This window comes from Triturus cristatus, chromosome 11 (genome assembly GCF_964204655.1).
Source record: "Triturus cristatus chromosome 11, aTriCri1.1, whole genome shotgun sequence".
Taxonomy (NCBI): Eukaryota; Metazoa; Chordata; class Amphibia; order Caudata; family Salamandridae; genus Triturus; species Triturus cristatus.
In genome coordinates, this window is record NC_140594.1 from 697,895,346 (window position 1) to 697,909,782 (window position 14,437).

Genomic DNA, 14,437 nt, shown 5'->3' on the forward strand with positions numbered 1-14,437 from the left:
GCAAGGGGGTTTGCAATCTGTACATCAGACAATAACCGGGTGCTTGCACCACAATGCTATTGAAGAAACCGTAAAATCATGGGTTTTCACCCTTCCTTGCCTAAGCCCTTCTCACCGTCCTCACCTCAGAGATATCGGAAAGCTAATGGACCCAGGTGACAACAGGCCTTACATCTCTTTGCGTTGTTTTAAAATGCACCGGTCAGGCCAGAAATCTTCATGGCTTGGTGCCTGTTCCTTTAGTAGTTCCTCTCAGCCGTGCATTAATTTTGCAGTGAGTCATCCCATTCAATGTGTAACACTACAGTGCCTCTTAAGATAGAGGCCCTGATGCTGCACCTCATATTTTAAACTGCTTTTGTAAGTAGATAGGTTGGTGCAGGCTAAGCAGTTGTTTAGCGACCATTGAAAGTATTACTCCCGGGCCAGGAGGCAAGAGAAATCAAACCAGCCACATTCTGATTCTGCTCAGGTTAATGTAGTGCTTATTGAGATCTCAACAACAGTTGTTTTCAAAACTGCCCTCCTGAGTCTCCCAATTTTCAGTGTTTATGAACTACAGTGCAAAACAGAGCTCATTTTTATGTGAACATTAAAATGTTTGCATGCTGCCAGGGTTAAAGGATGGTGACTTTTTATTCTTAAGGGTTAATAGATGGTGAAATGCATTCTTTGCATTTTTAAAATTGTTTTTGTTTTAATTGCGTTCCCTCCATTTACATAGAATTAGACGTCAGCTTTGGTTTGCTTCTGAAATCTCTTGCAGGTAATGTTTTAATTTATGGAACATCATCGGAGCTTGCATCTCTTCCAGTGTTGGTCTTTTCTTGCCTGGTGAAGTAATTTGCGTATTACTTCATATAAGCAATTAGGCTTACAGCACATATGGAGGCCCCTACCACAGGCTTTGAGAGTTCCATAATTTTATTAGTATTCACTGCCACCAAGGTGGATCGATTGTGCTTGTTGGGACAGCACAGGTGTGTTATTGGGTAAACAGAACATATTCCTTTTAGTTAGACAAGGACTTAAATCCACATGGCTCCTCTCATTTTTGAATATTGTTTTGATTAAAATCCCACTGTTCATGGAAAAATGTTTATTTGCGCTCAGTAAATGAGCATGGCTTTCAGTGCACACCTCAGGTGAATCAGTCTACGGATGTCTGCTTTTGAGTGACAATTGCCTTCAGGGGTTGCTTATTTTTTTGCGGTTTGAAAGACCAACGTTTTGGATGGCAATCCGTTTGTTGCATCTTTAGCTCTTTGACCCTCTGCAAACTTGCTACCAGCCCTTGATTGGTGTTTGTTTCCAGGGCTCATCTGCTATCCAAGATGAAGCTGCTGCCTAACTTGTCTCAAATTTGGATGATCTTGAAACCAAATTTCAAATCCATTACGAGCTCCCAAGGAGGTTACTCGGGGTGAAGTGCAAAATTAAGCCATGCTCCTTTTTTCTCAAGCCGCTATTGTTATATTTTTGTTCACTTTGCCGTGTCATAAGTTAAGAAGGTATTGAAGACTAAAAGGCATCTGTAAACTACACTGACATTCTCAATACTGCAACTTTCCTCAGAACATTGTATGCTCCCCCCCACGGGCCCCCATGTATGTGCATACAGTGAATGTGTGTATACATATGTTTATATCTGGCAGTAGTTGTCATTTCTTTGGACTCGCCTAATCTGAGGGTGCATCATTGCAGAATACCATAGTAGTTTTCTGACATCATTGTTGTCCTTTTTCCCTCCGAGTAACTTTCTGATGGATGGCTAGTGTTTTATGGTTGGCTATGTATTTTACAAATGTGGCTGTGGGGGAGACATATGGAGTTTTTCCTGTTATTTACATCATGTCTAGTATGGAATGCTCTTTGTGTAAATCTGTGGATCACAACCTGTAAACCATGAGCAAAGCATCGATTGAGAAAACAGGAGTGAACAAACAGGACGTCAACACTGCCGGATTTGATTGTCTTAATTTGAAAACAAATGGGGAATTCTAGCCATCTTTGGATCTGTTTAGTTGAACAACATTAAAACCTGACGGGAAGATAAAAAAATAAACTAAAAAAAAAAAAAAATAATAAACAATGGTACGCAAACTAACCTTAGGTTGTGTTGAAATAGTAACATTGCAGGGTTTATATTGCTTTGTGATTGTATTGTGGCTTAAAGTTATCGTATGGTAAGTATTATCGCTTTAAATGTTGCTGCAGCTAGGAAGATACTAATATATAATGGGATTAGTGTGAGTTTGAACATTAGAACCTTAATTTCTACATATTAATTGCTGTTATGTCTATTTTTGCTTAGTTAACATTCGGGCCTACTAGGCCGCAGTACTCAAGATGGCGTTCTCTGAAGCAGATGCCACCATGTGCGCGCGATGATTCCTGCGCATGCCCAGATGGCTCTGGAGATCACGAGGCGAAAGAACTCCTGACACCGTGTTCCCTGCCAAGGTCGATGTTTTGGGGACTTGACGGTAAGCCAGTAGATGAATGTATGAGAACCACGGAAGAGACAAAGAATGAACCTGTCAATAGAACCCTTTTGCCTTGAAAAGATACATTTTCTTGTCACCACATGGGAATCAGAAGGACCATTACAATTTGAGAACTTTTGTGCCAAATCACTATGAAGAACCAGTTTGCTCTGGGAAGAGTGCAATGAACTATTGATAACCCCAAACTGTCCAATCAGAACATTTGGTCTGCCCCTAAAGTTGCCATATTTTGTATTAAGTAAGGCAAGGAAAGTTATAATAAGCCCTCATCTGTCATTACGGGGGTAGTTGCTGTTGGGGTTGCTGTTGCGGTTGTCTTTGGGTTATTCTTTGAGAGGAGTTCTTTGAGAGTTCTTTGTGAGGAATTTTGGAGGAGAGTCTTTGGAAGAGAGTTCTTGTTGGGTGGTTGTTGTTCCTCTTTACAAATGTTTTGACTTTTCTATTTTTCACTAAGTTCTATACTGCAAGTCTGGGTGTGGAGTTAATCCATGCTGCGGATTGATGTATGGACATTGCTGAATTTAGGAACTTTAATATTCAGAGATATTGCGTTTTTACCTGACGGTTTGATCCATTGGTGAGGGTCAGACAGCGTGTCTGAGGGAGTCTTTACCTGCGAATGCTGATAACTCCCTATTCGATCTGAAGCTATCGTCGCCTGTTCATTGGTAAATGATTTACTGCATTTTTCCGAAATGTATGTTTAAATGAAACTTCTAAATGCTTAATTACTCTTTAACAAATCTAATTTTTCAAATTATGAACTGTAATAAATAAATGCAAGATTAAAGGGATTGATTAATGATTTAGATAAACATAATTGAAATAACAAGAAATGAGTCGTGGTTTTTAAATGAATTACTGATGATATTAAATGTTTCCTAGACTTTAATTGTGTGTTAGCTGGTTCTAATTCACCATCAACCAGTCCAACTAGTTGGTCCATCGGCCTTGATGATAAAGTCAGGGTTCTGAAAAGTGTATATAGAATGTATATATAAAGTAGTAAGAAAATTAATCCTGATAGATAATAAGGTACCCATATGTCCAGCAGCCTTTTCTCCTGTGTACATATTCAAGTGAGTTTTGTGTGAATGTTAAGTGTGTTGGTGTTATGGGCCCCACCAATGAATGAATGAATGAATGAACCTTTGTGAATAAGAATCTGTGACATAAGGAGATATGTAAATGTTGTCCCTTGCGCTGGATCAGTATTTCATGGTAGCAGAGGTGATGGTTTCTGTTGTATTGATTTGGTGATTTTTGATGTATGTTTAACACTTTATGTTGAGTATTGTTTATGTTAAGTGTACATGGAATTGAACATTGTTTAGTTTCAAGATTTGTGGTAACACGGAATTGTGTTATGTTAGGGAAATCACCATATGAATGTGTGTGAATGGAATAGCAATAGGTTTTCTTGTGAAACTCTGGCCTTAATTCTCAGGAGCATTACAGTCTTCACATGTGTTTTATCCCCAGAGAGACGAGTTTGCCTGTTGCTCGTTAGAAGGGTAAGGTAGAGAGAAGTGCTACTTTATCGGCAAAACGAAAAATTCTGTGATAGGGTAGAGGTAAGCGCTGCCTCCTGGAAAGACAGAATTCTTGTGTAAATGGACAAAGCTATTTCTTTGATTTAGCGAAACAGGCAATGGAGATGTGTTTATGTTGTTACCAACAGATTTTGATTAAAGAAAAACTTGAGAAAAGTTTGCCGATAAATTTTGTAATGGAGGGGTCAGCAAGAGCAGAAGTAGTGGGAAAGGCAGACAACAGAAAGACTGCGCTGGGATTATTCAGCTATTGAAAGACGAAGCTCTCACTGATTGGTGCGTTAGTGTGAGGCGCGCTAGGATTGGAGTGTTACATAGACGCTCTGGATTGGTGCGTTAGTGTGCTTCACGCTAGGATTGGTCAGAAAACTGAGAAGCCAGAAAAAAGTTGAATTGCGGAGCTTAAATAATTAGGAATTTGAAAAATAAAATAAGATGTATTACGATCAACCAGAAAAGGAGCAAAAGTCATGGTTTGGAAAAATCAAAAACCTATTTAAGAAATATAAGCCGATTGTAACTAGAGAAGGACAGATACTTCCTTCACCGAAAACGCCTGCATCCTTTATGATGACGAAATATGGTTATCATAGATGCATTTGGTTGGAAAATTGGGTAAAGTATACCAAAGAGGATGGAGTACTAGTGTTTCCGGAGAATGGTTCATTTAGTCTAGCTGTACTATGAAATTTGAGAGATAGAATGATGAGATTGGAACCAAAACCCAGACCTACCCAGTTTGAGGCTTTGACTCAATTGGAAGAAGAGATGTATGAAAGAGAAAGGCATCGGAGTGGAACAAGGTATTATGTGTTTGGTAGATATTATGGTCAAGAAAGCCATGATTACGGAATGAGAAGATGGCGTAATGCGAGCATGACTGATGGTATGTTTCCTCTGAGAAGTGCTGGAGACACGGGTGGTAGAAAATGTACAGAAAAAAGAAATAATACAGAGTCAGAAGGTTACAGATATGGAGTGAGTGAATCTGAGGATGAAGTACTGGAGGACATTTTTTATAAAAAAACACCTCAATATTTACAGGATTCTGTGATGGCGACACCAAGTGCACCACGAAAGGAAACTGAAACAAATAAAAGTTTTGAACAAATGCCGAATAATTTTGGGAAAAATATTCCTTTTAATGATTCAGAAATGTCACAGACGGTAAGATTTGATAATGAAAAGTCTGTTGAACTAACTAGAACAACACAGGAATTAAATGAAAAGATTAGAGAATTAACAAAGAATATGGAAGCAGTGACTATGCCTGTAACTATAGGACCAGTGGGGGGGGGGTACGGAGCTTGCCCGCGACCAAGATGGCCGCTTAAGCCTTTAGCTCCGCAACATCATCCTGCTATCCGGGAGCATCGCGCTTCGAAATTGAGCGCACTAAAGTGGCCTTGATCTAGTCGACACGAGGGGCCCGACGATTACACTTCGATCCGTATTTACCCACTGGAGGCGGAGTTACGGGGTGCTGAGACCGCCTGCCCGGCAGGCCTGTGATCCCCGGGCTAGAGTCGTGCGCCGGCGCCGGAAGACCCAGTGAACGAGGGGAGCTTTTGCAGCGAGAGATGCCGGCCCGACCGCTACCGGTCTCCGTTGGTGCTCGCTGCTGGGCACCTGAGGTCCGATTGCAGCATTGGAGAGCTTGCGGCAGATTGGAGCCTTTTGGCCCCGTCCGTTGGTCTGGCGTGGCCAGAAGCGATGACCCTCCGGGCCCGCGGCAGCGGCCAGAAAAGAGAGAGCCAGTCCGGCTGAGGAGAGTGAGCAGCACCATTGAACCTGGAACGGTGCTCCGCTCGGCAGAGCACTGGAGCCCTGAGCGCAAGTACCGTGAGCCTCCACACGTCCCTGCCGCCTTGGACTGCGCACCGCGGCGAGGACGTGAGTGGCCCTGAAGGACGGCACGACGAGAACTGGAAAGCCAGAGGTGGGCCTGGCGGAACGACACTTGCTGCACTCTGCGCATCGCAGAAGAGTGATCCTTGGACCAACCACCACTTGCGGTCTGTGGCACGGCTGAGGTTCCTGTGCTTGCGGAGACCTCCGGTGAGTTCGACATGTGGACGGGGTGGGCGGAACAAGGCAGTGCAGGTAGTCTGCAGCGAGTTGATCTGCCCCTTCAGGAGAAGCCCCAATTCTGTGTACATCCTGCAGAGTGGATAATGTGGAGCTCTGGACGATGAATACCGAGCCTGTATGGTGACAACCCAGGAGGCGCATTGGGGCCCTGAGCGCAGAGAGCATTTGTGGACACGTACTTCCCCCATTTTGAGCGGAGTGCATTGAACGCGCTGCTACACATGGAGCCTGGCAAACGGTGACTCGCTGCATTGGGCAAGCCATAGGAGTGAATGCCTGAATGCGCAGTGTTTGGTGCAACGTCTCTTGCGGTAAGCAACAGCTGAGGAACTTGGATTGGAACTGAGATTGCAGTGGGACGGTAGGAGTGAGTGGAGGCTCGATCCTGCTGAAGCCCTGGGGGAGGTGCTGCCCACCTTTGATGAGTGGAGACTGGCACATGCATGCTGCTGCTGGTGGGAAGATGCTCGACTAGTAGAAGTGCCCCATTGCAATAGCGCTTTGTACGCATGTGGAGTTCCCTGGGGGAGAACTCCAGTGATGCTCCACTGAACTGGCCGGCGGGTACTCGTCCCGTGCATAGAGCGCGCATATTGGACACTGCTTGGAACCAGAAGGGGAGCGTCCTGGGGGACCCATTGGGCATTGTGTGCTGACATCGGTGGGCAGGGCGGAGTCCCCTGAGGGAGTGGGCACTGCCCGGAGTGAAGACGGGAAGCGCTGCAGACTAGTAGTGGCTTGGAGTCTCTCACAGCTGGTCCAGTGGAGTGGCTAGTAGAACTTTGGCGCTGTGTGGTGAGGGAGTGTCGCGGGAGGCACTCAGCTAGCATTGACAGAGTGGATAGGGTTCAACCTAAGCTCTCCTTTGATCAGAGGCGGTCGGAGTAGCAAGATACCTCAACGGAGGAGGAGACACGTATGCAGACCCCAGCGCCAACCGATCCCGGCACTGACATCCGGAGCATGCTTCTGACCACGGAGAAAAATCTACAGGGCGGCATCTCCTCTCTGGGCACGAAAATGGATGCTCTCTCCTATAGGATGGACAGAATGGCCAAGCGCTTAGACTAGCACGCCGAACGTCTGGACATGTCGGAGCGTAGACTTGCGGTGGTTGAAGAAGTGAATACTGCGTTAGACACTGAACACAAGCAGCTTGGCAGAGTTATGCGTGTCCTGCAAGATAAGACCGAAGACTTAGACGCGCACTCCCGTAGATGTAACCTTAGAATTGTTGGCCTGCCGGAGTCCACTCAAACTGGTAACATGGAGCAATTCATCGAGAAGCTATTGGTTACGCTGCTAGGAGAAGGGGTATTTTCCTCAATGTTTGTAGTGGAAAGAGCACACCGCTCCCTGGGGCTTCGAGCGTCCCCGGGGGTGCCACCGCATCTGATCATCGCTAAATTGCTTAATTTTCGAGACAGAGACACTGCCCTGTGCCTAGCAAGAGACAAGCTTTCATTGTCCTATGAGGGTTCAGAGATTTCGCTCTTCCCGGACTTTACGAGTGCAGGAGGCTCGCAGGCAGTTCATCCCCATGAAGAAGCAACTCCGCGAACTGGGCAGAGATTACGCCATGCTGTACCCTGCCAAGATCCGCATCAACACGCAGGGGCGCTCCCATATTTTCACAGATCCAAAAGCGCTCCAGAAGGCATTAAAAGGTTGGACTAAAGAGCGGCGTTGCAGTCCGGAATGGCAGCAGCTCGGTGAGGCAGCAGGAGGCGAACTGGACGAACAGAACTAAAAGCAGAGAATCACAGCGCATTGCTAAGTATGACTATGAACATAAGAAGGGTGGGGGTGCTGGGCTTCCAGGGCTGTGTTGCATGGGCGTGGTGGCGGTGAGAGCACTTCTGTCAGGCTTGGGTCACCACTAAGTTGGGTACGCTCCACACCTTAGTACTTTCAAGGAGCAGCCACCTGACATCTACACATTTAGAGACTAGGAACGATGTTAAGTGATTGACACAGGTGGGGGCCACATGGAGTCTGAGATTGCTTTTTAGGTGTATGCAGGCCGGGTCACTGGAGCCATTGGATACTCGGCCGAGCGATGAAACTGCTAAGTTAGCGAACTGTGTGTCGATTGGGATCTAGGCATATAGGGATAGCGATGCTGTTGTTCATGTTTGGGACGATGTGCGGGGAGCGGGGCTGTTTTATGTTTACACTGTTTCTTCTTGTGATGTTGAGCAACATCTGCCCATGAGTTCATCACAAGACGGGGGTACTGTTTGATTGGGGGGGATGGTGGGTGGTGGTTTGGTTGCTGTTGAGAATGTCTCACAACCAAGTTGGGGGTGGTCTGTTGTGGGAGGGGGGATTATGGGAAAAGGGGAATGTTTTATTGTTTCTGTTATTTAAAGTCTCACATTGGCCTTTGATAGGTAGGCACACTTGCCACAGGTTGAATATTCCAGGTTGCACCACATTCAGTGTAGGGGCGGATGGCGGGACACAGTGAGCCCCAAACGCCAAGGGCACTAGACTCCCTCCGCGCGCTTACGTGGAATGTCCAGGGGCTAAATGACCATCGGAAACTGCGTAAGGTAATCCACTACCTGCAGAGGCAGAATATTGATGTGGCCCTGGTACAGGACACCCACCTCCCACTGAATAGTGCTATTCTGTGCAGTAGAGGGCTGGCGGATCATGTTAATGTCTCCGGATTCACCACATATGCTAGAGGAGTTCTGACATGGGTTAACCCTAAATCCCCCTATACATTGGTCCAATTGGAATCAAACAAGAATGGTCGCAATGTTATTTCCAAATGTCAGGGAAGGGGTATCGACTTAATTATAGTGAATGTATACGGCCCCAACTATGACTGTCCGGAGTTTTTCTCTGCGCTGGCATCCATAGTGGCCAGATACACTAAGGCGCGGTACCTCTGGGGTGGGGATTTTAATTTGGTCAGAGTTCCAAATTTGGATAGATCCGGGGTTCCGGTGAGGAGAACCACAGCAGGGTCACGGGCACTTGAATGCGCTATGACGTGACTAGGCCTCTGCAAAGCTTGGTGCTTGAGGCATCCAGACAAGGGGGGTTACACACATTATTCTGCCTATCACAACTTGCACAACCGTATAGATTATTGGTTACTCTCTGCTTCCCTCATAGAGCACGTTCGGGAGTGCTTGATTTTTCTGCGTACTCTATCAGACCATTCTCTGCTGCTACTGGTTATTAGCACGCCGAAGAACACTATTCCTCCATTCACCTGGCGCTTCCCCCCTTACTCACTGCTGGACCCTCTTTTTAAAGCTGAACTAGCTGGGGCAATAGAATCCTTTTTTCCCATAAATGTGGGTTCAGTGGACAGTTTCCAAACAGTGTGGGAAACGTTTAAAGTATATATCCGTGGCGTGGCTATGGCCAAGCACTCGGGGGTTCTTCGCTCGATTCGTGGCAGACTCTCTACTCTGGAAAAGGAACTGGGGGCATTAGAACAATCTCTGATAGAGAACCCAGATGAGACTACCATGCAAGCCATTAAGGACCGCTTGGGGGAGTATCAGGAAGCTGCAGATAGCGAACTGAATCACATGGGTAAATATGCAACGGCGCGCACCTACGGGGAGGGGGATAGACCGGGGTCGGTTCTGGCGCAGATTATCAAAGCCAAGCGCAGCAGAATGCTGATCACTTAGCTTGAGGGAGACCTGCTTGTGGACATAGCGGACCGATTTAAGAGATATTACGGGGACCTATACACTTCCCGGTCTACCGGAACGGAGGACCAAATCTTGGACTACTTAGAGCATATCAAATTGCCATTTCTCACGAACACGCATCGCTAGTTTCTTATGCGGCCTATTGAAAAGGATGAAATATTGCTTGCACTGTCAGGAATGTGAGCAAATAGTGCTCCGGGGTTGATGGCCTAACTGTTGGGTTATATAAGACATTTTGGGATTTATTACTCCCGCACCTTGCTGCGCTTTTCGATGATATGTGTGTGTCGGACACAATGCCACCATCGATGAGGGAGGCGGTTATTGTCGCCATACCTAAACCAGATAAACCGCTAGATAAGTGCGGATCTTACCGTTCACTCTCCTTGCTTAATGTGGATACCAAAATCTTTGCAAAGATTCTTGCCAATCGTCTTTCCCCCCTGGCACCGATGTTGGTAGCTCTGGAGCAAGCGGGGTTTGTCCCGGATAGGAATCTCACCTACAACCTTTGCATGGTGTTCGGCACCATTCAACATGTTAGGCACGATACTAAAGCCGTCGCGGTCTTTCTTGACATGGAAAAGGCCTTTGACTCCGTCGAGTGGCTTTTTCTGCAGCATGTTCTCACTAGGATGCGGCACGGCCCCGTCTTCCTTCAATTGATTGGGGTACTGTACGCTTCACCCAGGGCGTGAATAAAAATAGGTCATTTGGTGAAGGATCCCATAGCTATTACACGAGGAACAAGACAAGGCTGCCCGTTATCCTCTGTTTTACATGCTTTGGTCGCAGAACCGTTGGCGTGTGCACTTCGAGAGTATCACGGACATGAAGGTATCAGTTTTCCGACATATAATATAGTGGTCTCCACCTATGCGGATGATACACTGTTAGTTGTACGTCCCAGACCCGGAGAAAAATCTTTCCTCTATCCTTAGAGAAGTAGTGCATTTCGGAGCGCTGTCAGGATTACGAGTCAACTGGTCTAAATCCATAATTTTCCCACTCACCCCAGCTACGTCACAGTTTGAACCAGAGTATCCACTATGCTGGTCTACTGAGTCGATTCGATATTTGGGCATATGGCTCCATACAGACTCGGAGGTCGTGTTTTGGAAAAATTACGGTACAGCGGTCAGTAAGCTGGAGGATGATGTAGAGGGCTGGATTAAGCTACCGCTATCATTACTAGGTAGAGTGTTCATCATGAAGATGGTGATTTTGCCCCGGTTCCTGTTCTTATTCACAAATATTCCCATTGTTCTACCAGTATAATTTTTTCAACGAGTCCAGGCATTGTTGATAAAGTTAGCCTGGGTGGGCAAACAAGCACGGGTGCGTTGGCAGGTACTTACCCTCCCGTATCATATGGGGGGCTGGGTGCCCCGGATTTGAGTCTGTATTACAGAGTGGCACAAGGCGCTCAGGCGTACCACTGGATGCACGGCTCGCCAGATATCCCATTTCTCCGAATGGAACGGCTTTTTGCCGACCCGCTACCTCTTCCTGCCACGATATGTGCACCCTCTGACAGCAGGACAGGGATACTAGACTCGCTTAATTCGACATGCCACACCTGGCACACTTTGTTGAACTTGCAAGCGGGGGCGCTATTGTACTCCCCGGCTATGCCTATTGAATGGGCCCTTTGGCTTGCCCCATGCCGGGACAAAGGAGTGGTTCGAGCCTTGCAAGCGTTGAATGTTTTGATGATGGGAGACTTGTTCCACGACGGGGTAGTGAAGACATGGGAGACGTGGGGGGCTTAGCCGCTGCCAGTACTTTGCTCCAGAGATTTCAGTTTCACAGGGTGCGGAGAGCCCAGCAGGAGGTGCTGGGGGACGATCTGCATGAACCACCGGAGATGCTGTAACTGTCATATATTATTAAAGCTAAATCACAGCGCAAGGCGGTTTCCAACGTTTATAAATTGGCAATGTCACATAGGGCGAATCAATATACGAAAGCCAGACTAGCCTGGCAACGTGACTTACAAAAGGAACTAGATGACTCTGTGGTCCTATTGCTGTACTAGCACCCGACGCATTTCGCTACACGGCAGACACAGGCTTGTCCACTTCAAGTTTTTGAATAGAGCGTATTATACCCCAGAGAGACTATACAGATATGGGCTGTGGGAGGACTCGGCTTGTGACAGATGTCACGTGCACTCGGCGGACTTTGTCCACCTAGCTTGGCATTGCCCTGAAGTGTATAGATTTTGGGAACGGATCTTTCTGGAACGGAGCAAGGTGGTGGGTGTGGAGCTTTCCCCGGTCCCGGCCTTGGCTGCCCTGGGGTACTCTAAGCAACTGCCTAAAGTGGTCTGCAGATTGGTTGCTATGGGTCTGCTGGTGGCAAAGCGGCGTGTGGCAATGTGTTGGTTGAAGGGTCCTGTACCCACAATGGCGCAATGGTCGCATGACATGCTTTATTGCAGCACCCAGACTGAGACCTTTAGTGAATTACTACCTCCCAGGAGCAGGCCCAAGAACTTCTGGGGACTATATACTACGTACTGCTTAATAAAGATGTTACCCCTGAGGAGGCAGCTCCCGTCACCTCTGACACGAACACTCATGACCCTGGAGTATGAGACCCTCCATATGAAACATAACAAGTGACACTCCCCTGGACACATCCCTGCTGGTACGGGCGACCGCATCTGGCTTGCTGAATAGCATCTGCAGAGTGGGTGGACGGGTTAGGCCTTACTAAATCGACATGGGGTCCCCCTTGCTGGAAACACTGTGAGGTATTGGCCTTAGGGTGATGTGTGTAGTTACTTGTTTTGGAAGGCCAAAAGTACACCAGGATTGTTTTCCTGGAATGGTGGGTTTAGTGCAACATGTGCCTTTTTCGAGTGACGGACCTCCTATAGCCTGTGATTGACGACCGATGCCTGCCCCTTGGGTTGTTGGCTAAATAGCTGTGTTCATTGCTGGGAATTATTGAGCTGACGGCCCACAGGGTTGTAGGCGAGAGGCTGTGTAATTTTGAGACTTTGTTTCAATAAAGGTATTATAAAATCCCCCCCCCCAAAAAAATACTATAGGACCAGTGATACCAGTTTTTGATAAACAAAAAGATAGTGAGCCTTGTTTAACAGTCCCGTATAATTGTGGTATGCAAAAGGAGAAAGAAAGGAGTAGTTCAGGAGAAAATGAATGGAAGGTTAGTGCAGGAATATCAGGATTAAGTACACCTAAACATTTGACTGTAAACCAGAGTCCAGCCAATAAGACTCCTATGGCAACAGAATCAGCCACAGACACCCCAGAGAAAATGGTAGATAAAATGAGAATAGCGACAACCCCTTTAGGACCAACGTCTGAAGAATTAAGTTTTAGGCTAAGGAGTTTACAGAAAAAGGATACAGAACCACAACCTTTAGATGTAGCGAAATTAAAAATAACTTTAGAAAAATTAATTGTAGGAACCATTCCAACTGAAAAATTAAAAGCATACCAAGATGAGGAATTAATGTTTTTATGTAAAAGCATTACTTGGAGAGCAAGGAATTTGCATGAAAAGCTAGAAGATACAGCGAGTGAAACGGGAATAGATTTTGAAAAAATAAGATCATTGCAGAAGCCATACAGAGTAGATTTTACTGAAAAAGATATTGAAAACCTGAATACTGCAGGAAAGTTAACCCAAATTAAAGAGTTAATTGCATTAGTAAGAAAATGGGGTGATGTGGATCAATGGAAAAGTAGATGGTTTACAAGGAGAGGGGAAACTACAGACAAAGCCTCTCTAGCTTTCCCGATGAGAGAGAAAGAGCCAGTGGTAACAGAATGCCCCATGAGAGAAATTCCTGGAAGAGGATATGTACATGTTCCATGGACTAGACAGGATATTTTGTCATTTACAAATGATTTTCCAAGGTTGAGAGAAAAACCAGTTGAATGGTATAGACAGGTAGATAGGTTTGTCAAACTTTTAAAAGTATTATGGATAGATCTGAATGGTCTTTTTGACATAATTGTGCCTGCAGATTTATGGACAGAATGTAAGATCACTATAGATTGGCCAACCCAAGAGTACCCTAGGGATCCTAAGACAGGAGCCCCAGATCCAGAAGTAATGAAAAAATATGAGCAGGTAATTACGTTTCTAAAAAATAAAGTACCTCCGAAAGAAACTGATTGGGTAAAAATTGACAGAACTCACCAGGAGGTCAAAGAATCAGTGCATGCATATTACGAGAGGTTACTTTTGGCTTTTAAGCAATACAGTGGAGTTGAGAAACTAAGTGAAAAGGATTTGAGTCATTTTGTTTACAGATTTGTCTATGGTTTAAGGCCTGAAGTTAGTGAAATGATTAAACAACATACGGTAGACTGGCAAAATAAAAAAATAGACAAAGTGTTGCGTCATGCAAAATATTTTAGTGATGAAATTGAAGGCAAACAACGCAAGCTGAAGGAAAAGGCAATGTGGGCACAGGTTAAAGTAGCAGAGCGACAAGAAGCCCAGTTAATTGAACAAACCAGTAGAATAGGGCAAGCAAGACCAAAATCTAATATTGGAATAGATGAAGCTAAAAAGAAGTGGCCTTGTCATAATTGCGGAAGTTAGGACATTGGAAATCCTA

General features: G+C 45.8%; 1 protein-coding gene across 3 annotated transcripts in view; it reads right to left on the reverse strand.

The window, feature by feature from the left end:
- LOC146785337 (kyphoscoliosis peptidase-like) overlaps nt 1–14,437 on the reverse strand; it is a 372,020-nt gene that overhangs the window by 249,096 nt on the left and 108,487 nt on the right. The window lies entirely within an intron of this gene.